The sequence below is a fragment of the Canis aureus genome, chromosome 17 (genome assembly GCF_053574225.1).
Source record: "Canis aureus isolate CA01 chromosome 17, VMU_Caureus_v.1.0, whole genome shotgun sequence".
Taxonomy (NCBI): Eukaryota; Metazoa; Chordata; class Mammalia; order Carnivora; family Canidae; genus Canis; species Canis aureus.
In genome coordinates, this window is record NC_135627.1 from 14,401,936 (window position 1) to 14,425,858 (window position 23,923).

Here is a 23,923-nt window from a genome sequence, read left to right on the forward strand (position 1 = left end):
TAAAGTTCTGGAACTACCATACAAAGCTTCAGTGTAATTTAGTAGAATTAATCTGACAAAGAAGACTCTATCAAATGTAGGCATGTCTGCGCAAGGCTGTCTTTGTCTCTTGTTGTCCTAAATACCAACAAGCCTAAAGAATGCTTTCAGTCTATCCTGCTCTTTCCTCAGTCTTATCCCCTTAATCTACACTTACGGGGAACATTCCTGGGAAGCTCTTTTTCTGCCCCTGACTACTGTGGCATGCTAGGCCTCTCATAACACAACTATGATACGGAACCTTGACTTGTCCTCATTTGTATCCTTGTCAAACCTCTCCACCATAGTGTCATCAACATTGTGAGATGGAAATCATGCCTTATTGACCACTGTGGCCCTTGCAGCATCTAGCACATGGCCTTTATAGAATAGGTGCTCAGTAAGCACATGTTAAATTTTGGAACAATGAAAAAAAAATTTTGGAACAATGGACATTCGAGTTCCTAGGAAGAGGGAAGAAGTGCTATTAAACCAAGGAATAGTGGGATCCTGATGCAGAACTGACAGGGGATAAGGTAAATAAATTTCACATGTAGAAGTTACAATGGATCCCTGCAAATACACTTTGTTTCATGATGTCTTGCTTCTTCCACCTAATATTCCAGTCTGGTAGCTGTATTCTTTTGCTTTGTGCTATGGCTACAGCTTATGAATCTCCCCTGCCTCCAGGCTCCTGAGGTTTGGCTGATTCTAGTTTGTGTTTCTCTGTGCAACCCTCACACCTCCTTCAGTATAAATGCCTACACTTGAACCTCAGCTGCATGTCCTTGACCTGCTAAAGTAGCTCTTGATACCAAGTGCCTGACTCCTGAAAACCCACTGCCATGCTCCAGCCACCTGTCCAGATGCCCCTGTTGGTCCTTACTGCATAATCCCTCCTGTGTTGGCTCTTGCTGGCCTGGATACCCACTTTGGCAGCCCATTACATTTGCTCCAAAAGTGAGCAGCTGGATATATGTCCACAGTGTCTATAGTATCCAGATGGGAAGGTCTGGGTCACAGTCCTGGATTCTTGCCTTCTGACTCTTTCTGCTCTAGTTGACCTGGCACTGACCACAGATGTAACAAGCTGGTAAAAGGCCAGCTATAGAGAACCCAGAAACACACAGCACAAACACCATGCCACCTTCAGAGCAGTGAGGATCAGCTGCCTCTAGGTGCATCTGACCTCAGATGACCCTGTAAGGCTGTAGTCAGAAAAATACAAAGGATCATACTTCAGAAAAGTTAAACACTTTTAAGAGCAAAGACACTGAAAATATAAGCCTCTGTACTCCTAAAATAGGTGTGCAGCATGCATCTAAGCAATAAATACATGCACTTTGAATTGCTCCAAACCATTGAAATAAACCAAATTTCATTTTTAATGCATGCAATAAACTTTTTCCATAGCATATCAGCTAGTATTGCTCTAACTTTAAAAAAAAATAACAACTGACTCGTTCTGTATTCCTATAGCTCAGAATAAATAGATCAACTAACTTTAAAGTTGGCAGGTTTATAGTTCTCACAGAGAAGAGAAATTAAAGCCAAAGTAAAGATAAAAAGTAAGTATTTTTTTATATTTATGAAGTCTTAAAATTACAGAGCTGAACATACAAGGTCAATACAGAGCTGGCAGCTGAAGTTGGATATCTTCTACATTAGCTTTATTTTCTAAACTGAGAAAAGTATAATCCAGGGGATGGAGATGTGTGAGCTGAGCAATGGGAAATGGTGAGATGTGGCTCCTATACTCTACGCAAACTGCTCATGTGGAGTAAGCATTTACAGGTAAATCCTTAACTCAAGACTCCAGCTAAATCCCTTCCCAAAGCAATGTCAAAATATGAACTGTGAAACAGAATGCTCTCTTGAGTATATGCAAGTTATTATGTCTTCATTTTGTAATTATTTGGTGTTTGTTTTCCTATGTATTTTCATCTCCTTATCCACCAGCAGTAAACTCCCCAGGATAAGATTTCTGTTTCCTTGTTTATGGTCATAATCTCATTATCAAGAATGGTGCCTGACCCATGGCAGTTTCTCAATAGACATTTGTTGAATGAATGAATACATTTTTATTCCTACTATGACCCTCTCAAGGGAGCTCACCAATCTTAGCACCTACTCAATGTTCAAAAAAAAAAAAAATTGCTTGTTCACTCTCTATATAAGGATATCCAAGCATTGTAATTTAAGATGTCACTTTCAAAGGTAACATTTTATTTTATCACTTTGAGAGCCCATCTCTAAGCATGAGAAAGAATATTCATCTTCCTTATATTTGTCTCTCTGATCACTAGAAATTTATTAACATTTAATTGTCTTGAATTTGAATTTGGTTTCTGGGAAGCTTCAAAGAACTAGCACACTCTGACTAAATCCTTGTATGATATTAGTTTTCGATCTCAAAGGACAGTTAATTTAGCTTGTTTACATGACAGATTTGGACAGAGTTAAAGGTTAAATTCTACCTTGAAAGTCTAAATATAACTGACAGTTTATATTAATAATTTTATAATTACTGAAACTATGATTAGAATTGTCTAAATATCTTGTGCTAGTAAAAGTGTCATATGATTCCAACTCGTTCTCCCAGGAGATGACCTGACTTTTGAATTTTCATTACCCCTAAAATTATCAGCTTCAAAACAGCATTTATGAAAAGAAATTAACATAAACCTTTAAATGAGGTTTCTCTCAAAAGCTACTTGCTCATATAAAATTGGAAGTCAACAATGAAATTACTTAAATTAATCATTCTTTCATTCACCCAACACATAATTATTGAGTATCTGGTATGTGTTGTTTATTATGCTAAGTTCTGGGAATGCAAAAAAAACCCAAAACAACCCATAAGATACCATCCCTGTTATTAAGGAGTCTATGGGGAGTCGATTTTTATTTGTTGATTTCACAAGCACTGGTATTTATAAGGATGCTAAGACTTGGGTTCACATCAGGCTTGAAGCTCCATGAGGGTAGGAGACAGGCTCTGTTGCTCACCATGGAATGCACAATGGCAGCAGTATTTTTTTTTTAATTTTTATTTATTTATGATAGTCACACACACAGAGAGAGAAAGAGAGGCAGAGACATAGGCAGAGGGAGAAGCAGGCTCCATGCACCGGGAGCCCGACGTGGGATTTGATCCCGGGTCTCCAGGATCGCGCCCTGGGCCAAAGGCAGGCGCTAAACCGCTGTGCCACCCAGGGATCCCGTGGCAGCAGTATTAATAAGTATGTGTACGTGTGTGGTGCTTTCCAAGGTGCTGGTGTGGTAGAAAGACCGATGTGGAAACAGAGACCAACACACTATGTGATTAAGTGAAGTAACAGAGGAATACAGCACAGTGCACATTGCCTGAATGCCTAAGTTGGCCTGCAGAAGCCAGAGAAGGCCTCTGCCAGGAGCCACTGTTGGGTGGAAGCACCTTTGGGATGAAATGTGAAACGTTACCATATCAGGCATGAGAGGGTTTTCCAGGCAGACAGAACAGCATGTGTCATGGCATGGAAGCATGACACAACATGGCATGCTCTCAACCTATGTTATGGTACGGCTGGTGAGGAAATCTGAAGAGTTTTATAGACATCATCAGAATTTTCCTCAGGTTTCTTTCTAAACTGTTGTTACCTAGACAAAAACAATGCTTCTGCAAGTCATCTAAGTGAAAAATTATTATTGGCCTGGTGTTTACTTTTTATAATTATTTAATCAAAGGATAGAGGACCTTTCACTATATCACTTACAAAGTTCAATTAAGAGTTTTCTTTTCAAAACTAGTATTTTTTTATTACTTCCAGAAGCACAGTTTGACAGTTTCTCTATAAGCCTGGAATCAAATGAGAGCCACAGCTGTTCCTTGACTCAGTGAGGATTTAATATTCTAATCTCCTATATACTCTGAAAAAGCCAGCATCAAAAATTCCTCATGCCACTATTTCCCCCAGTCTGATAAGCTATCTCAACATGTATTGAAAACCACAAATAAATTAATGCACACATCCAACCAACAAATAAATGGTGGTTTGTGGAGGCTGTGGAAGTTCTTTATTTAGTGTGCACACCCAAGAATAATTTCCACTGAGTGCCTCAGAAAATAAAACCAAAAGGACAAGTGAGGTCTGGTCACTCCTGGAGAAATGGAGAAGAAACAGCCCTCCTCCTTTGGAACTAGGATGGTGGGAAACAAGGTGCAGTATGAGTCACAGAAGCACAGCTAGGGCACTAGAGTACTCCAGACTCAGCTGTAGGAGGAATGACTAAAGATCTGGGATGTTTAGGTTGAAGATCTATATTTTGAGGGGAATAATAACAACTGTCTTCAAATGTTGTAGGGGAAGGGTGATGGCTGATTTTATGTGTCAACTTCATTGGGCCACAGGGTGCTCAGATATTTATTTTAGTCAAACATTATTCTGGGTGTTCCTATAGGGGTATGTTGTATGAGGTTAACATTTACATCTATAGACTGAGTAAAGCAGATTGCCCTTCCTGATGTGAATGGGTCTCATCCACTCTAACAGAACACAATGATGAGCCTCTCCCAAATAAGAGAGAGATTTCTCCTGTCTGACAGCCTGCAGACTGAGTATCCACTCTTCCTGGTTGGTTCTACAGTAGCTGGGCTATTAGCTATGTAGACTTTGAACTTGCCAGCCACCATAATCATGTTAGCTGATTCCTTTTAAGTCGAGAGAGAGAGAGAGAGAGAGACCTATTGATTCTGTTTCTCTGGGAAATCCAACTAATATAGGAAGTTGGAATAACCATGAAGGAATACCATGAGAAACCATGAAAAACTGAGAAAGTATAAGATATTTTTGGTTGGCAGTGGATAGGTCAGTTTACAGGATGAGAGTTCTAACTGGGGCATTGTAGAGTAGAAGGTGGAATGGTACATTGGAGCCACGAGATTGATTCCTGCAGGTTTCCACATCATTGGATGTCTTTGAGAGAGGTGGGATATAATTAGTATAATTCCTTAGGAAGATATGTCTGGATGTAGTGTATAACCTTCTAGAAGAGGAAGAATCCAGGGGCCCTGGGTCTGGTCTTACGCCGAAGAAGAGTGATATTCCCCATATGAACACAAATTTGAACCATAAGAACTGGAAAATATTTTCAGTTACAAATGAAGTTGACCAAGGTGGAAAGGGGGAGCCACACTTCAAGAAAAACAGAACTACTGAACAAAATGTAAGGAGACTGGATTTGTACTTCTCTATAAATAATAATTTTGCAACTTTTGCATTTTTCTGCATTTCTCCTAAATAAAGCTTCAGGGTAGAAGGGAATTGTTATGACTTCTATGGGTGCCCCTGTGACAGCTTCATCTTTCAAGCAAATCTCTAGGATTAAAAAAAGGATTCTCAGGCCTTAAAACACCCATGATACTGTTAAGTCCTTTAAGCCAGAAACAAACTACAAACCAAGCAACCATAAGACCTAAAACTGGAACCTTTCCCATTTCAGCAGGTAAACACACTACTCATAGCTACACTGGCCAAACACCAAGCAACTCAGATGACAAACGAAAATGAGGCAAAAAGCAATCAAGGTGGTAGATAGAGCATTAAGACTGTATTAAGGACAGAATGCATTAACATCCTTAGGCTGAACTCTCTCTCTCTCTCTCTCTCTCTTTCTCCACCTTTCTCTTTTTTAGCAACAAGAGAACCACTAAGGTTAATCTTAAGGAAAACTGTTCTATCATGTTGAAGTTTCAAAAGCAATACTAAGAAAGTAATAAATACCACATTAATAGAGTCTCTCTAATTTTTCCCTGATGAAAGAGATCTACTGATGTAGCACTCTGGCTCTAGTGCCCTTTAAGGAATAAAGAAATACTAGTCTGAGTGGCTGGGCAAAACCAAAAAGGAGGAATGAGATGCTAGGATCAGCTGGTGGATTTGCATTAAGCTGATTTTGGTACCAAGTTAACACCCTGATGTTAATAGCTGCCTGAGCCATACCTGAGCTTACCTTAACCTTCACACATACCCTCTATCCCCCAAGCTGTTCTCTCCAGGGCTAATTTCTTCTAGAAAATATCCTCAATTCCCTTCTGTTCTCACAGTACTTGTCAATATCAGCAAGTTTTCGCCTAATTCCCATAAAAAGCCCAGCTCTTGCCAGGGACAACGATGCCACAAGACTTTAAGAAGTGACATCCAGATCACAATAGCTTCCCATTTCTGTAATTTACTGTTTTCTTTCTGGCATCAATGGTGGGCTCCCCAGATCAGATTCTCCTCCTACTATTATTTGTAACAGAATACAAAAGGTCACGTGGCTGGAATGACTGTGGACACTGCTGGCCCTCTAGCAATCTTCCTTACATGATCCCAGGTCAAGGCTGAAATATGTATTGTAGGGTAAGTGCCCATTGTGACTTGGGAGTTTATTTTAAATTGAATCTTTAATATGCAAATGTGAGATTCACCTGGAGCACCATAAGAATGAAATCTATCCTCCATCCTGTCTTGCGCTCTTACATTAAAGGGAAGAAGAGTAATTTTTAACACACCCCTACGATGGTTTTATGCAAATTCTTCAAGCTAGGCAAATTATTTTTGTGTTAAAATTTTTCAACCCCATAAAAACAGGAGTGAATTTATGTGGCATTTTAAAACGATGTTAGGCACATTGTAAAGCTATTTCATCTCATTTATAAAGAAGAGTGAACATAAAAACAGGCCACGGCATAATTAATAGTGAAATGATTTATCGTACCAACTCTTTTTCCATTCATATTTATGTAGTTTCTGCAGTGTGGTGCAAGTTTTCCCCTCCATACCCCCAATGCCTGCCCTTGCCACAGAACAGAAATGGTATTGGGTGAAACTGACAATATGGAGCTTAAATTGCCTGACACACATGCACACACGTGTACATATCTGTGTACCTTACTGGTATGATGGTCTTCAAACTTGATTACATGCTAGAATTTCCTGGTGGGTGCAAGAAAATATGAATACCTGGTTTCCACCCCCAAAGGATTTGTTTTAATTGATTTGGGGTGCAGTCTGGAGCACTGAGATTTTTCAAATGCCCCAGGTGAGGCTAACGTATGGTCTAGATTGAGATTTACTACATTAAAGTATTTTAAGATTATTATTATAGGCGAAGCTATTAACATGGAATTTAAGTCCCTCCTGTTAAATAATTTGAAGAATAAATTCAGAGAACACCCTATAAGGCTGTTCTATTTCTAACTCACCCTGCAATTTATGATGTTAGCAAATTCAACAAGTATTTATTAAGTACCTACAATGTGCCAGGCACTGCAGTATACCCTGGAGGTATAAGAATAATACAGACATGCCTATCTTCACAGAGTGTAGAATTCAGCAGATATTTGTGGGTAGTGTTTCCTACTTTCTGTATTCCAGCTAATGTTCCACCTCTTCTTAATATTTACTTTCCATATCATGTGGTTCTTAAAGTAAGTCTTGGATTTTTCTACCTGGAACTTCTGTTTTTAAATTTCTTATAAATAAAGATGAAAATGAGTGAACTTGCATAACTTTATAAGAGCAATAAGAACACAGGTAGTAAATTCTGAACTATTTAACATTTCAATAACTACCTGAAAGACAAATAGAAACTATTAATTCCTCATGAGGATTTGATCCTATGTTGTGAAGTTTATGAGAGAAATAAAATTTCAACACAAACTATAGTGACTGCTCTTAACTGTCTGATCTCCATCAGAAGTAGGGTATTGAGTTATATCACTTCCCTCCTTCTCGTGATTATTGATGTGGGTTTGAATATAATTTGAGATCAGCTCTAAAATATCTCCTAAGCTTTTCAAAAGAGTAGTTTTGGCTATAAAGGGAGTGCAGAATCGTAAATATGCCAGCATCATTTGTAAGATGTCCTTTAATTTTTCTTGACTATGTTCAGCTGAGAAGCCTGCTCACAATGGTTTGATGAGGTAAATTGAAATAATTGCTCAATTCTTACATGGGAGAACATGAGCACAATAAGCTAAGTTATCAAACTCAGAATCCAAATAAGTAGCAGAAATTTGAGTAAGAATTGATTCAAATGAAAAACAAATTTCAGTCTTGTACAAAAGCCACCACAACTTTCTCATGGCTGACACAGGCTGCATAGATAATGCCAGCAAGACTTAGTGGTATACAGAGATGTTCTCAAACATTTCTGTTATATATTCACCAGGAAAAGCGTTTTCCGTTTTTTAATTAACAAAGATCTGTTTGATTCTCTCTAGAATACCAATTTTGAAAGTAGTTTCTTTATTGTTATAATTTCCCAAAACTTCTAGTTTCTAGTGCAAGCTTCATTTCAAAGCAATACAGATGTGAATTTCTAATGAGGCTCATTTTTAAACAGTAGAATGAGCCAGACTTTCTCCGAGTGCCCAAGTCACTCCTGGGAAGACTTCCTGGCCAGCAGGGGACTACTTACCACATTCCATTAGACATCCAAAAGCAAAGATGGTACTGTAAAAGTTGATGCAAACATTATGCGTGCATAGGAAGGTAGATAGATATGAGACTCAAAACTAGAAAATAATCAAGTATTTTGGATTTTTCCATATTGTGGATCAAAGAGAAAGACTAACAATGAGTTGTTTTGAAGATCACAATAATAACTAAAAAGATAACTAACAGTGGCTTATATTTTGTAGATTTATTCAAGCTCTCACTCGACCATTGTGAGAAAGCACTGACCACTTTATTATGGAGCTTGTTCCACTGTTAGATTATTCTAGAATTCCTGTATGCCTGACATCAATTCTATTTACTCATTCTTCCATATGCTGTCCATGTAAATATTTAAAGAAACTTATGTCTACTACAAGCCTTCTCTCTCTGTGTTAAATTCCTTAGTTCCAGAAACAGTTTATTTTATTACACAGTTTTCAGATGCCCTTCCATTGGATTCAACCTATTTTGAATGCTCTCTGGTTTGTAAATATCTCTGTGAGTGAGTTAGTGTCCAAATTCGACACAATATTCCAGATTGCAGCTTACCAGTGCAGATGTCTGTGGATCTATATTTTCCCTTGTTCTGGCCACTTGCCCTTTTGTGGCCATGCCACACTGTAGACACAGGGTAAGTTCACGATCTCCTAAATCCCTCAAGGTCTTTTTTCCACCTCAACAGTTAGAAAGTCATGTTGGGTCTTTCCAACCCTAAGCTAATACGGATAAGGTTTAGAATTCAATACCTTACATTTAATCTTGTCATATTTCATATCCATGGTTGAAACACATCATTCCATCCTATTAAGAAAAAATTTTGATTCTGTCATCTATTTTTGGCTTTGGCCTGTTCAACATTTTTTTCTTAGAATATCTCATATGAAGACATGTTTTAAACTTACTTGCCATCCTTCATAGTTTGTATCTTACACATAACCCAGAAGTGTATTTTCAATGTGAAACTGAAGCATGATTCACTCCCCCTTTTCTAAATGGTCACTTGGACACAAGAAGAATTGATTCTGAAACTGATTCCCTTCACACAAACATTATAGGAAGATATTCTGTTCAAGAAATCGGCTTGGCCTAGATTTAAGTAAAAAATATATTAATTGCAAAGGTTTTGCTCAATGTTTGTATAGCTAAGATATGGCCCATATGGAGTAGTGGGTTCTGTAATGGTTCCATTTTTTTTTGTATTCCTATAGATTTCAGTGTAAAGAGCAAAGATCTGCAAATCAGTTAAGATTCTTGAAGTTGTTCATGATCTCTCTGCTGTGGGCAGGGGCAGCTGTGAAGATTATATTTCTCTTTCTCAACATGTGCTTTGACTCTCCTGTCTCTGAGAATTGTTCTTGGAGTTGGGAACCCAATTGGTTTCAGCGATCACCCAGTGGACGATGACCAAAATGAGGAGAGCTATTATATTACTTGCTAGCAAAACCTGGAACCAATCAGCCCTGGGAGAGAAGGGTGGCTAAAGTCTCCCTGCAGATTGTTCTAGACTGAATAAATTAGGTATCCAGTAGTACTGCTGGGGATGCTGTGTCCCAGACTGTCTGTAGGGGAGATGGGAGGAAAGAGAAATAGAGTCCTGTCTATGAGTGGGAACAGCACTCCTTAAAAGGAGTCCATCATGAATGTGTGAAGATAAGGATATGGACCTGTGGAGGATTAAAAACCATAGTGTCTTTTTTTTTTCATAGCACTAGTCACTATCTGAAAGCATCTGTTTGATTACTTTTTTTCAAGTTTCAGATATTTATTATTCAGTGTAAACCCCAACACAATACATCAACATGATTTTGTGTATTTAGAGGGGAAATCGTTCCTGGATAAGTGGAAAATTGTGCAGATGGCTTCTGGAAGACCTTCATTCTAAGCAGCTTTATAGTGAAACATTTCATTTAGAAGACTGGACCTTCTTTCTTCAGTTTGCTGTAATCTACATTCACTGAGTAGAACTTGTATTGATCATTGGGACCCAGATTGTTCCAAGGTTGGGTTATTCTTCCTATCCCAACTAACATCTGGATTGAAGAATGCCAAGCACAACACATACAGCACTGCTCCAGTACTTCCTGCCCCAATAAATATGAAGAGGGGGATCAAGCTCAGATGCTTCTTGGCCCTACCAATGATCTGGCATAACATGGTTGTGGCAGAGGCCTCCTGTGCAGGAGAAGAAAAATCCGAGTTCCTGCAAGGCCTGTAACTAAGTCTGTTTGATTACTATTGTCTCTCTCCTACCATCAGAATGTAAATCCTATTTGAACAGGCATTGTCATCTTGTTTTGTTTTTTCATGTGTCCTAGAACAGTTGCCCAGAGAGGCTCTCAATTACTATGTGACTATAATGATGTCTTGAAAGGCAGACAGAGACAGGGCAGGACTTAGACTATGTCCCTAAGAGAAAATCTCCGTCAAAGATTGAGAAAGGTGAATGCAGCCATTTCCACACTTACCATGCTGTTGAAGTTTAAGAAGGAAGAAATAGAAAATATAGGGGACTGTGGTCAGGAGGTGTCAGAAAGGAATCAGGAATGAAGAAAAAGCCTCTAATTGCACTGGCAATATGAGATCAAGTTCTGCTTTCCCGAGTACTTCCAGAAGAGACTGACTCTTAAAAAAGTGGGAGGCTGTTACTTTGTTTAATTATGCATTTGCATAATCATGAATAAAAACCCCAAATGGATCTTTAAGGTGACATGAATCTAACACTTTACAGATAGGTGTTCAATCAAAGGGTCCATGTGACTCTATTATCATGCCTTCCAATTTCTCCCTACTCACCATAGGCATATATATCCATACAAGCAGAAAAGCTGCTGGATATCTTAATGAAATAAAGATATATTGGTTCTATGGTTTATGGTTTTTCCCTTCATCTGCCAGCCCAGTAATCCTATCTACAAATGTGAGGAAGTCACTTTGTCGTGCCCTGTTCTTAATGAGCCAGGAACCATCTTTTCCTCATGTAATTGTTCAAACATAATTTGTTAACTATTTGTTACTGAGGTTTTCTGCCCCTGGGGATTTTTGAATCAGAAAGGTTTCAGGTCTAAGGATATCCATAACTAATCCACAGGAAGCAAAACAATATTTTGATTCAATAATACCAAGAAAAAATGTAAAAACAGAAATCTCAGGAAATGAATGTGATGTCCAACTCTACCTTCACTATGTTAAACAGTTGACATAAGAAGAGCGGTTGGTAAATTGTTGAAGTGTCTCTAAATCAAATGACAACGAGTTGTAGTCTACCAACAAAATTACTCCATGAATAATTTAGCACTAATGAAAATACTTGATGTGTTGGGCCCCTAGTGACTATTTTGGGCATCATGGTTGCAAGCCATAGCTAATGGTAATGGGCAAACATTCCTCTAGAGTCCAGGAGGTCATACAATACTGGTTGATTTAAAGAAGCACTGCCCATCTGGCCCTGGGCAGGCATCATATCATCCCACTTTCAGAAGCTTCTCAGCAAAGTTATCATTCTCATTACATTTTGCATTTTTACAGCACCTGTAATCATAGCTCCCAGGCACTATACATTGTTAATTTATTACAGGCATTTCAACTTTGCTAGTTAACTCCCTGGTCTCCTGTGCTAAGCCCTAAAATCAGCATGGAGAACTGAAACACTCAAACCGGTATATGCTCTCAGGAGCCAGGAGGCCTGGGTTCCAATACCAGTGTGTCCCCTGACTGGCTCTGTCATTAGGGGAAGTCGCTTCCTCTTTCTGGGTCTCAGTCTTCTCCTGGATAAAAGGTTGAGATTGGACTCCATGTCCTCTAAAATCCTCTTCAGCTCTAAGCTTTTCTGGTTTTGTGTATCGGAGCTCTTGGGAAGATGTGTCTGACATATATCTGTGCATAGATATGGATTAATCTGTTCCTGAGGTCACTCTTCCTCTACACTCTTTAAGTGCATCATCCATCCTGGTGCTTGCAGCTGACAGCTCCCTGTGGAGGACCCCATGCCAAATCTAATTCCATAAGGTACTCAGAACCAGAATTAAATAGGAATGCCTAGGGCTAATTTAGATGTCCCAAGCTAAGCAAAGAGAAGTGATTCCTTCATGAGATTTATTTTAGAACAAAAATGGTTTGCAGAGTGAACGGAAGGAAATGGTATTAAGTTACAAGAGCATGTTAGTTAGTAATTAATGGCACAGCTTAAAACGTCAATTTAAGAGATTATCCTCAGTGAGGAATCCATTAACCAAATTTAAACAATGCTGACAAGGTCCCTTTTGCTGAGGAGGAACTGGGGATATTGAGGTAGGGACAGGAGAGTAGAAAATGTCCTTACGTGTTTCTTGCCCTTCACATGCTTAAAATTTAGCAGATAAAATGAATCAAACATTTTAAGGAAGGGACAATTTAAAAAAAGTTAAAAGAAAGAAATGTCTGAACTGATAGATAGCACATGATAAATATTTATAAAACACTGCATCAGTTTTACATTTACCAAGTGTTATAAAGACCTCGGAATGGGCATCCAGGGAAAGGTGGAGGTTGTTTTGGAAAGTGGCTTAGAAGAAATAAATACAAACCATGTATTAGAAAATATTAGGAAGAAATGCAATCAGCTTGAACTTGCCAAAGAATCCATTGTGTATTATGGTCTAGAGCAACGCTCCCCACACAGCAAGATCCAACATGCCAGGAAATTTCAGAACTTTGTCTGGTCATCCCAAAGTTAGTTCTCAATTTTGTATCACCATAAAGGAATTCTCTGTAGACATTGGGTTTTAGCTGAGAGCCACTGCCCCCTTGCCGGGCCTGTCAATGACCTCTACCCAACACTCTGCTCTAGTTATCCAGCAGAAAAACCATGACATAGAAGGAATCAAGCAGATTTTCATTTGGGAAAGATCTAGCCCCTGGGCTACAGGAAAATACCAAGCACATGTATGGTGAAGGGCACAAGGGAAGTGAGAAGTGGGAAACAAAAAACCAGAGCAGTAATTAAGGATATTATCCAGGGAACTGGTAGAGCAAGTGGATATGTCAAGATACAAAAGGGAGCCACTGTGGCTTTCTGAACCTGGCACTGGTTATGTACGGGGACTCAACACCTATTATTGATCAGCCAATTAAAGGGTTTCCTTTTCAATTCCAGGAATAGACTAAAACAGAATGAAAACAATGAAGAACCAGTTGAAGATACAGACTTTCACATGAGCACTCAAACTGAGTTGTGCAGATGCCTTGATTGTGCTGGATGTTGTAGAGTCATTGCAGTCATATGATAGACACAAATCTGAGCTCAGGTTAAAATTTATAGAGAAAACCAGTAAATCAACGAATGCTAGGACAGGACATAAACTGGTAAGGACTTTTCTTATAACTATAATTTCCCTGTTTTTCAACAAGTCTACATACACGGAGTAAAAAGCACTTACTTTGTACCAACCACTCTTTTCTAGATGGCCTGGGCATCATTCTCTGTTGAGGAATACTGTGCTGAGCAAACCTGGAGGAATGGACCACTCTTACGCCTGCAACAGAATGATTTCACATTCTACAGAGGCACTGGGGCAGGAAAAATGTTGAAATCATGCAAAAACACAGAACAAGGGACATGCCCAAAGAGAACTTAGAGACTAATTGGAGATTCAGGATCTCCTCTGACCCAAGTTCTCTGTCACCTACCCTCACCAAGGAACAGTAAACTGGTATATATATATATATATATATATATATATATATATATATATATATATATATATATAAATCCACTGAAAAAGTGGGATTGGTAAACATTTAGAAATAAGATTTTTCCTAATTTAAGTCTTGAACCCTCAATATGATCTAAATATTGCTAAAGTCAATTCCCACATGGCCAAATAATTCAACAGGATACCTCCAATATTTTAAAACAAAACTATTTTCCTCCAAAATTGTTAATAAATGCACAATGCAAAATATTTCTATAATTAATATATAAGGCAGGAGAGGGCCATGACCATTGTCTCTATTTTCCTTCAAAGTGTGATTAAAATTACTTCATAAATTATTTACATGTTCTGCTAGAATAATAAAATAGCATCTCATTTGACATAAATCACATTACTTATTTGGAGTGTGTAGCAAAGTTCCTTTAAAATGTTTTGATAACACATAAGACAAGGTACCTCAGGTTGTGATTAGTGTTTGGTTCATCACATTTTGAAGTATACAGTGTAAGCAACCCACGTATGAGCATCCACTTCATCTGCATCCATTAGCTGTGGAGCATCACCTTTAAGTTCACCAGAACTTCAGTGGAACTGTGAGGTTGAAGAGAAGAATCTCTTTCTCTCTCTCCTCCACATTTTCTGGTGTCCACTTTCCCCTTTGAAAGCACCACAACCCATCTGCACCTCATGCCACCCTGAAGCTGTGTCTCACCATAAGCTTCTGCCAACGGAGGCAGACTCTCTTCTGCTCTTGTTTAGAAAACAGACTTCTGACATCCAATCTACCATCAAAACTTACTGTGTCCTAGCACTGGCTTATTCGTTAGTGCCCTTCCTTTTTGAGACACATTAATGAAATTAACTGATCCAAGCTAAGAGAACTGTTTTCTATTGTATAATAATTAACATTTAGTTATGTGAATGACATTCTGCTAGTCATTAGGGAAATAGATGATACAGCAGTGTATGAAACATGTCCCTTGAGCAGCCCGAGTGGCTCAGCAGTTTAGCGCTTCCTTCAACCCAGGGCTTGATCCTGGAGACCCGCAATCCAGTCCTACGTCGGGCTCCCTGCATGAAGCCTGCTTCTCCCTCTGCCTGTGTCTCTGTCTCTCTCTCTCTGTGTGTCTCTCATGAATAAATAAATAAACAAATCTTCTAAAAAAAGAAAAAAGAAACATGTCCCTTGTCCTGAGACATCTTTTTGATCTTACGATCTACATGGAAATAAATAAATGGATACAAGTGATAGAATGAATATTTTGAAATGGGGGGATCAGCCCAGAAATATAAAATGTCCAATATAAGATATACATGGAAGTAGATGTAACTGGAAATAGGGATCCTTTTTTAATCATGACCCATCCTAAAATCTTCCTCAGGTCTTGGAGGCAAGAGAGAAGTGCTCTAGTCTAACTAGAAGACTGTGAGTTTCTCAATGGCTTTTCACATCATACACAGAGCGAAGGCCCAACTAAACACTTAAAGAATGATTTTTTAAATGAGAAGAGACTAAAAGGGAAGGTTATCAGGTACATGGGCAAGTGGAAGGATCTCTCCCAAAACAGTAGAGCATCGGCATCGTTTTGAAACCGCACAGCTTAGGCAGCCTCCCACACTTTTGATAGCTTTTCTTCTCTTTTTTGCATAATCATCCCTGAAGAAAGTACTCCTCATCACTCTTTGAGAGCACCTAGGACCACATTCTACCTGGCTGATTCAAATTATCCCAAAAAGAAGATGGCAAGCACCAAGCAGTCCCTCAAGGGACATGGTTTTCCACCTTCTTTGGCCAACCAAAGTCAGCATTCCAGGCATTGCTTTGCCTCTGCTCTCCCTAAGCACAGATGGACAAGAGCCACAATCTCCAGCTGTCTAGAAACTAGCACCCTTAGCTAAGAACGCCCTTTATATTTGATCATTCAGGATCTGTACAGAGTATTTCTCTAAGCATCCCTGTGTGTGTTATTCATGTGGAGAGAGAGCATCTTGTTTTTATGTTGTCTATAATAAATTAGAAGTGTAACAGCGGGAGCTTTTTCAATACTATTTGTAAATGCAGCCAGAGGCTATTAAGTGATTGGTGTATCAAATAAATATAATTAGTAAATAGCAAAATAACATGTTTGTAAACTGCCTTTGGAAATATGTGATTAGACCAAAGACAATGATTTCTGCCAATGTTTTTAAGTGTTTCCAGGAGATACCAGGACTAAAATGCTTTAACAATTTCATAACAACTTTGAAAACTGTCTATGTAAATCTCTTAAGAAGGTAGACAGTACACTTACTTAATCCCAACTCCTTTTGAATGCCTCACGTTGGAGATTTAAGTGCAGGGGTATGCTTAAGTGTGCAACATAATTTTTTCAGGGGAGTTAAAATGTGCTTGATTATTGGCTATATAAGTTTTTAAATTGACATTTGATGAGGTTAAGAAGAGTTATAAATATACCTCCATGTGCAGAGTGCTCTCAGGCTGTAGAGTTATTCTCAATTGCTAACACTTAAAATGATCCCAGCAAGTCAATCAGTTTAAAGCAAGGTGAATTCACCCTGCCCTTCTCTCTTATTGGCATTATGAAAGTTTGCTCTTCACCAATGACGTGATTCTCATTGTCTGGCAATGGAAAGTGAAGAGTTGCCCAAATCTGCAGATTCTCCTCTTAGAGATGCAGAGAGACACTCATGCTTGTCCTTTACGCATCTCCCCTTAACTCATATGGGATTGCTCCAGGACCCTGCTTCACTCATTTCTCCCCTCACAATCTCTCATCCCAGGCCACATTAATGACTCTTCCAAGAACCTCACTTTACATGTGACTTCCTGCTAAAGAACACAAAATAGATTTCTAGGGCAGCACAGGTGGCTCAGCGGTTTAGCGCCACCTTTGACCTGGGGCCTGATCCTGGAGACCCAGGATCGAGTCCCATGTCAGGCTCCCTGTATGGAGCCTGCTTCTTCCTCTGCCTGTGTCTCTGCCTCTCTCTCTCTCTCTTTCTCTGTCTGTCTCTCTCTCTCTGTCTGTCTCTCATGAATAAATAAATAAAATCTTTAAAAAGAAAAAAGCAGATTTCTATGCACACATATCAAGCCACAAGTTTAAACCCTACCAAGCTTTCAAGATTGTCCTGAATTTAGCTCCACTCATACACAGAAAATTTAGTTTTCTACCAACCTCCAATCAAGCCCTCTAGTTTAAGTTAAAGTAGTCTCCTTAATGTCCCTGGGATCTACTCCCAGGTATACCTCCATCCCCCCACAACATTCATGACTCTCTGCTACAATGACTTGTGGTCTAAGACCCACATACTTTCCCACCATAACAATTTCTCCATACATACCTGAGCAGGCCCTACTTTTAATTCTTTGCATTTATGGTCTTTTCTGCATTTCCCTGGTATATCGTTCCTGAATGTGTATCTTTTTTTTTTCTTCTCTTCCCAAGCCCTTAGAAATTCCTTCTGGGAAAAGAAAAATTTTAAGCCTCTTGCCTGCCTCTTCTACATTGCCAAGACTGGTGCTGAGCAAAAAGCATGTAAGGAATGAAAACCGTGATGATGATGACTGTGACTATATTGTAACTATTATATTGCTACTTTGTTTATGGAGCAGGCCCCAGGCTACCAGTGTCAATAATTTATTGCACCTAAGTCTCTTAACAACCACATGGGATAGATATTGTTAAATACATTATTTCAAACATGAGGAAATGGAAACATAAGAGGTCAGTTTGATTAGCTAGTCAATTACTCAAAATTCAATTTTAGGGGCTCCTGGGTGACTTAGTCAGTTGAGTGTTTGACTCTTGATTTTAGCTCAGGTCATAATGTCAGGATTGTGAGACTGAGCCACATGTCAGGCTCCACACACAGTCCAGAGTCTGCTTCAGATTCTCTCTCTCTCTCTCCCTTTGCCCCTTCCCCCACTCACACACTGAGTTCCTCTAAATAAATAGAAAAGATCTTTTTTAAACCCTGAATTTTGAAGAGGTAGGTATATTATTATCCTTGAGATATTTATGGAGTCAGCATATACATCTGGCTCACAATCAGAAATATACAGCTCTTAATCCCATGATCAGAATATTCAGCTGAGTTTCATGATCACTCATTTACTCATTCATTCAATATACACTAACTGAACCACCTCTATGTGCTATATGCTAATTTCTAAACTCTAGGGATAAAGGAAATCAATAATATATGCACCACCCCCCATCCTCAAATAGCTCACAGTCTTGGCATTCCCCAAAATTATACCTAGAATCTTACTTCCTGTGATTTGGAGTCTGCGGGAGAATAGTGTGGGATGGTAGACAAGGAGTATTTTAAAAGCCATCAAGATCCAATAGTCATTTGGGGGCCTGGATGATCAATGCCTGATGGGGTAAAGAATGATGAGAAAGGCAAAGGTATATAAGGAAAAGACAGATTAGCTAAGTGACTGGGAGACCTCTAGCAAAAACTTCTGGAAAAGCAAAGACCAAGTATACAGATTTCTAGAAAAATAATCTCTGGATCCCTGGGGCAGTGCACTAAAACCCATATTTATCTGTCCAGAGCAGAGGTGTGAACGTGTGCAAAGACCTCAAGGCCAGATCAAATGAGACTGTGCCTCTTTCCAGTTTGGGGGACTCTCGGGATTACTTTTAATACTGAGCACTTCGTCATCATGTTTGATGGCTTCAGCGGCCTCATTTATCAAGGATCTATAGTTAAATTTAATTTTCCTGTGAGTGGAGGACAGCCATGGCAGCCAGGCTCCTTGTTGCTGATCCGTCCCCGTTGATGCCTTCTGAAGTGGAAATGATGGATGCCACATGTTCTGGCTGTGATTAAATTTGCTTTGACAAAGCAGCATGGAAATCTGATTTTCAATAGACTTCTGCATTTCACCTAGTGCTGAGTAAACAGATACAGAACATAATGCTTACATGGCTGTCAGGCCGATAGCTAATTCATTGTGCCCATCTAATCAGGCTGTCCATTAAATTATTATTTGTCAATAACATGCAGGATCATTTTTGAAACTCTGAGGAATGGGAAACTTGTTTTTAAGTAAATAAACGTGGAGGGCTTGACAACGGCAAGGGATTTTCTTAGGAAGATCCAAGGAACTCATCTGTCTCTATGTCCCCACTCCCCTGAAGAATCAAAGCACCATTTAAGAAGTTTTTAGTTTCACTCCACTTGGCTCCCATTTCAAATGCAAACAACAGCATCCAATTACAACGAGAAGGAAGCTACAGACGTTGACACTTTACCTCCCCAGTTTATCTTTAAAGGAGAATGAAGCAGAAAATCACATTAGGTATGCATCTTATGTTAGGGCTTTTAACCTCCTGCCTGGAATTGCTGCTTGCTGACCACCTCCTGGATAAGGCTTCCACTTTTGGGGAACATGGAGAGCATTGTCACAAGAGGCGAGCAAAAGTCACCAGAGGGTGATGCTAATGCTTGTTCTTTTCCCCAGTCAGTGGTGTTAAGTATAAAATCTGGGTCCTTGTCATATCAGGAAAGGTCCTCTTGTAACCCTTGCACAGTGGGGCCCCACTCAGCCCAGCTCTCAAACTTAGACCTGCCTGCTCTCTGTACTCATTTACTTCCAGAAGTTCACATTAAGCATTCTCTCACCTTGCCTGAAGCCTTTCTTAAAACATAGGAGCCTCCGTCAACACTCCTTTTGAACCAACTCCTGGCCAACCACCTGCATTGCCCTGAAATATACTTGCCGATGGAAGCCACAGACCTCACGCCTCCTGCACCACCGAAGAGCCAAGAGTGGGCACCGCAGTTGCATAGCCACGCTGGCTGAAGACACTCGAACACATTTCTTAATCTGTCTAACCCTTATATTTCTCCTTGGAAAAATACCACACATGTCAAAGTGCAGGTGCCAGGATGGAATAAGGTATGCATAGAAGAAACCATTTTCTCTCTCAATTAGCTACTCCCTTGCAATGCATCAGATAGGAACTGCCCTCTCTCAAATGTCTTGGGGACCAACTATTAGTCTTCTTACAGTCATTCTTGCTGTCCCACAGAAAAGGGCTGACTACTCCAGGAGGTCTGGCTGCTGTCTGGATCCAGCTGGGGCAGATCCTACCTCTGCGGGGACAGTATGGGGCTGCCATGTATGTAACAGCCTGCAGTTACCTCTCTAGCTCACTGGCTTTTGAAGGTAGGTCTGTTGCATTCAGGAGAAAAAGAGAAGGGCTCACATAATTGGCCTCCAGTCCATGGTGTGTTCTACTGAAACTGCTATCTGAATTTCAATGAATTTCAATTCATGCTAACACTCAGCCAACAGTGAGATGTTCCCAGACCACTCCCCTTCTAAAGTTTCAACATATAGTAAGTAACCTTATAGAGTTGGAAAAGAATCAAATCCTCTGCAGTATGTCTAAAAGGCAATAAAGAGACATGGCTAAATCCAAGGAAAATCCCCTTTTTCCAGATATCAATTTGCCACCCGACCTAGAAAATTACAATCTCTCAAAGCCTGGCTGTGCAGATGAGGTCGGAGATAGAGGGTGTGCAAACTTTTACTTTATGCAAATAAATTCAGTTTATTAAGAGAGTAACCAGAACAAATGATGAGGGCAGAGAGGAGGATGAGTGGAGGAAGAAAGTGTTAAGAGATGTGGCTAGCAATACAGACTAGACAGTTTCTGATCAGCATTGAATGCTGCTCTGAAGGTGAGGCATTGATTAGCCATGAGGAATGCTCTACACCCCTGCTACTCTTCATGGCCAATGGACCAGCAGCATAGGATTCATGCGAAACTCATTAAAAACAGACTCATCAGAGCTACTAAATCAGAATTTGCATTTTAACAAGACTCCAGGTGATTCTAATGATCCTTAAGATTTGAGAAGGACTTTCTGGTTATGGCTTTAAAAAATGGGGATGATAGTGGGGTGCCTGGGCAGTTCAGTCAGTTAAGTGTCAGACTCTCGATTTCAGCTCAGGTCATGATCTCAGGGTTGTGAGATCAAGCCCCATGTTGGGATCCCTGCTGGGTGTGGAACCTGCTTAAATTCTCCCTCTCCCCCTCACACAACCCTCTCTAAAAAAAATGGGGATGATACTAAGAAATCTATGTTTCAAGCAGGGCTGGGAAGAGTGGGAGACCAATAACAGTAGGGGGACAAATTATCATTAAGATTATAATATCAGTTCTGCATATGATCCATTTTGATATGTTATTTTGGTGGAAAGATATGAGAAAATTTACCTCTCACAAATAGGTAGTTGGAAATGACAGGAATATTTTCAAATCACTTTTAGATAATTATGGATATTTTCTTTGGTATGACATGTAAACCTGATGAGTGATAGTTTCTTCATGGTTAGTTGCAAAGTGGAATCTAAAGCTTTATCAATGAACATTTGTAAGGTATTGTCATAAGGTACATTGCTCTGTCTTAAAGTTTGAATGAATCTTTACTCAGGCATGATTTTTGACTTTATATATTGGTCATTAGTTCAATGGGTTATGCAGAACTGTCAAATGTTAACATATTTCATGACACAGTATTTAAAAATCACATTTGTTAGCATTACCACCAATCTCATCAATACTGGGCAACTGTCAAGCTCATGGAGGCTGATATAGGTCTTCCAAAAATTCTAATTTTCTCTTGAGAGCTCAAATTTTATCATTAGCAACCAATAATGTCGTTTGTTTCCCTTGAAGTGCCAGGCTCACTTTTGAAGAGATAGGTTCATTTTTGAGAACATTTCTGCCAAATACCTGAGTCTGAATAACCATAGTTTGTAAGACATTATTTCAAATAAGGGAAAATGATGTTCCATTGAAAACACTGCCAGTTGGACTCACAATAAATTGTGCCCATGCTCTTCCTTGGGACAATCATCATATTTGGGTATGCAGCAGAATTGCTTAATATGTACTTCCATGTCATTAGAAAGAATGTTAAAAGGATGTGTACTCACAGCTCAAGATTAAATGCAATTAATAATTACAGTGCTTTAGGAAGGTCATTCTTAAGTGAACCTGGCATTATGTGTACTGGTCCCGAATGGCAATGAAGAATACAGTGACTAGTACAGTTTGGTGCCCTGCCTAGATGAGCTCTAGAGCCCCACCATTACCTTTCCATCAGGAGTGCAAATATAGACAGAGCAAAATGGTTTTGACCTTGCAGATGCCCCCTGAAAGGTCGTGATATCCCCAGAGGTCTGCCAAGCAGATTTTCAGAACAACATCGCCTTCTTCTCCAAGGGACCCTTTACTACTACCCACCTCACTCTGCCCCAGCCACACTGTCTTTCTTGCCATTTCATCAACACTGAGCTTGTTTCTGTGTTGGGGAGGTGAGCTCTATATTTGTGGTTTCTTCTGTTGGTGACACTCCTACCTGCAATGCTCACTAGCTGGCTCCTCCTTATCACTTTCAGTTTCTACTGAAGTGATATCCCCCACAAGACACTTTCTCCAACGCCACCCTACCCATATTAGGCTTCATCTTCACCAGCAGAGCCTCGGGAAATTCTCTACTCCTTAAGCTGCCCTAATTCTTTACATTACTCATCACTAACCAGAATTCCATCAGGCATTTATTTGCTAACTTGTTGGTCATTTGCCACGCCCACCAAAATACATTCTCCATTAGAGCTAGGACTTTGTTTACTCATCATGAAAAGTGTTTGACATATAGTATTCAATAAGTACTAGTTTTATGAATAAATTAATTTACTTAAAAATCCCTTAATACCTTTGCTATTAAAGGAATAAAAGAAAGCCTTCTGAGTCAGTGCCATCCAATAAAAATATCATGTGAGCCACAGATATAACTTTTGATTTTCTAGTAGCCACTCTAAGAAAAGGTAAAAAGAAACAAGTGAAAATAATTTAATAGTTTATTTTATTTAACCCCATCTATCCAAAACATTATGACTTCAACATGTAACCAATACAAAATTATTAGTATACTTTTTCTTACTAAATCTTTGAAATCCAGTGTGTATTTTACATTGCAGAACATTTCCATGCCGATCAGAGAGCACAATCTAAGGGAAAATCAGAGGAAACTAGATCATCATATTTGCCTTCCCTCAAAACTTAATGCAATGAAGAGAAAAATTATGAATAGTAGCAAAGAATAACAATAATAATTACCAGCAGCAACCAAATAAAGGAAAAGTCCAACTTAATGCCATGTGTTTTACAAAAATGAAGGCCATGAATGAGGCAGAGAGAATGTGCCACATCACACCCTTCTGACCAGGCCCATTCAACCCTTAGAACCAGTACTAGGAAAAGAAAGTGAGTTACCAGTTTGCTGAGAATTTTCACTAACACCTCCTAATCTGAAGGAGATTAGAAGGAGGGGGTGAGCAGGTGGCCCAGCCCGTGACTATCACTGCTGGATCTCAGCAGAAACAAAATAAATCTCCCACAGCACCACATAGATTCGAGGGAATAATTCTAAGTCTCCACACAGCATCCAGAGTGACCTTTCTAAAATGCAATTCTGATCATGACACTCACCTATTTTAAATCCTTCACTCGTGCACTTCATCCTCCAGAGAAATTCTGAGCTCATCAGCACATCATGCAGGCTCATTGTGGGTGAGCAGCTCTGTCCTCCCTGGCTCCTCATTCACCTTTATCTCTATCTCCCCATCTGCATCACACTCCTTCACCACACCAAACACATTCTCCAAGTCAGGAACCTCTCTCTACTTTCATTGAGCCATGCCATTTGCCCTGAATATAC

The 23,923-nt window shown here is 39.5% G+C and overlaps 1 protein-coding gene and 1 pseudogene across 3 annotated transcripts in view; both read right to left on the minus strand.

The window, feature by feature from the left end:
- Positions 1-23,923, minus strand: part of HS6ST3 (heparan sulfate 6-O-sulfotransferase 3) — a 631,204-nt gene that overhangs the window by 234,142 nt on the left and 373,139 nt on the right. The gene's annotated exons all lie outside the window — the stretch shown is intronic.
- On the minus strand, positions 10,283-10,697 carry LOC144287447 (cytochrome c oxidase subunit NDUFA4 pseudogene; annotated as a pseudogene).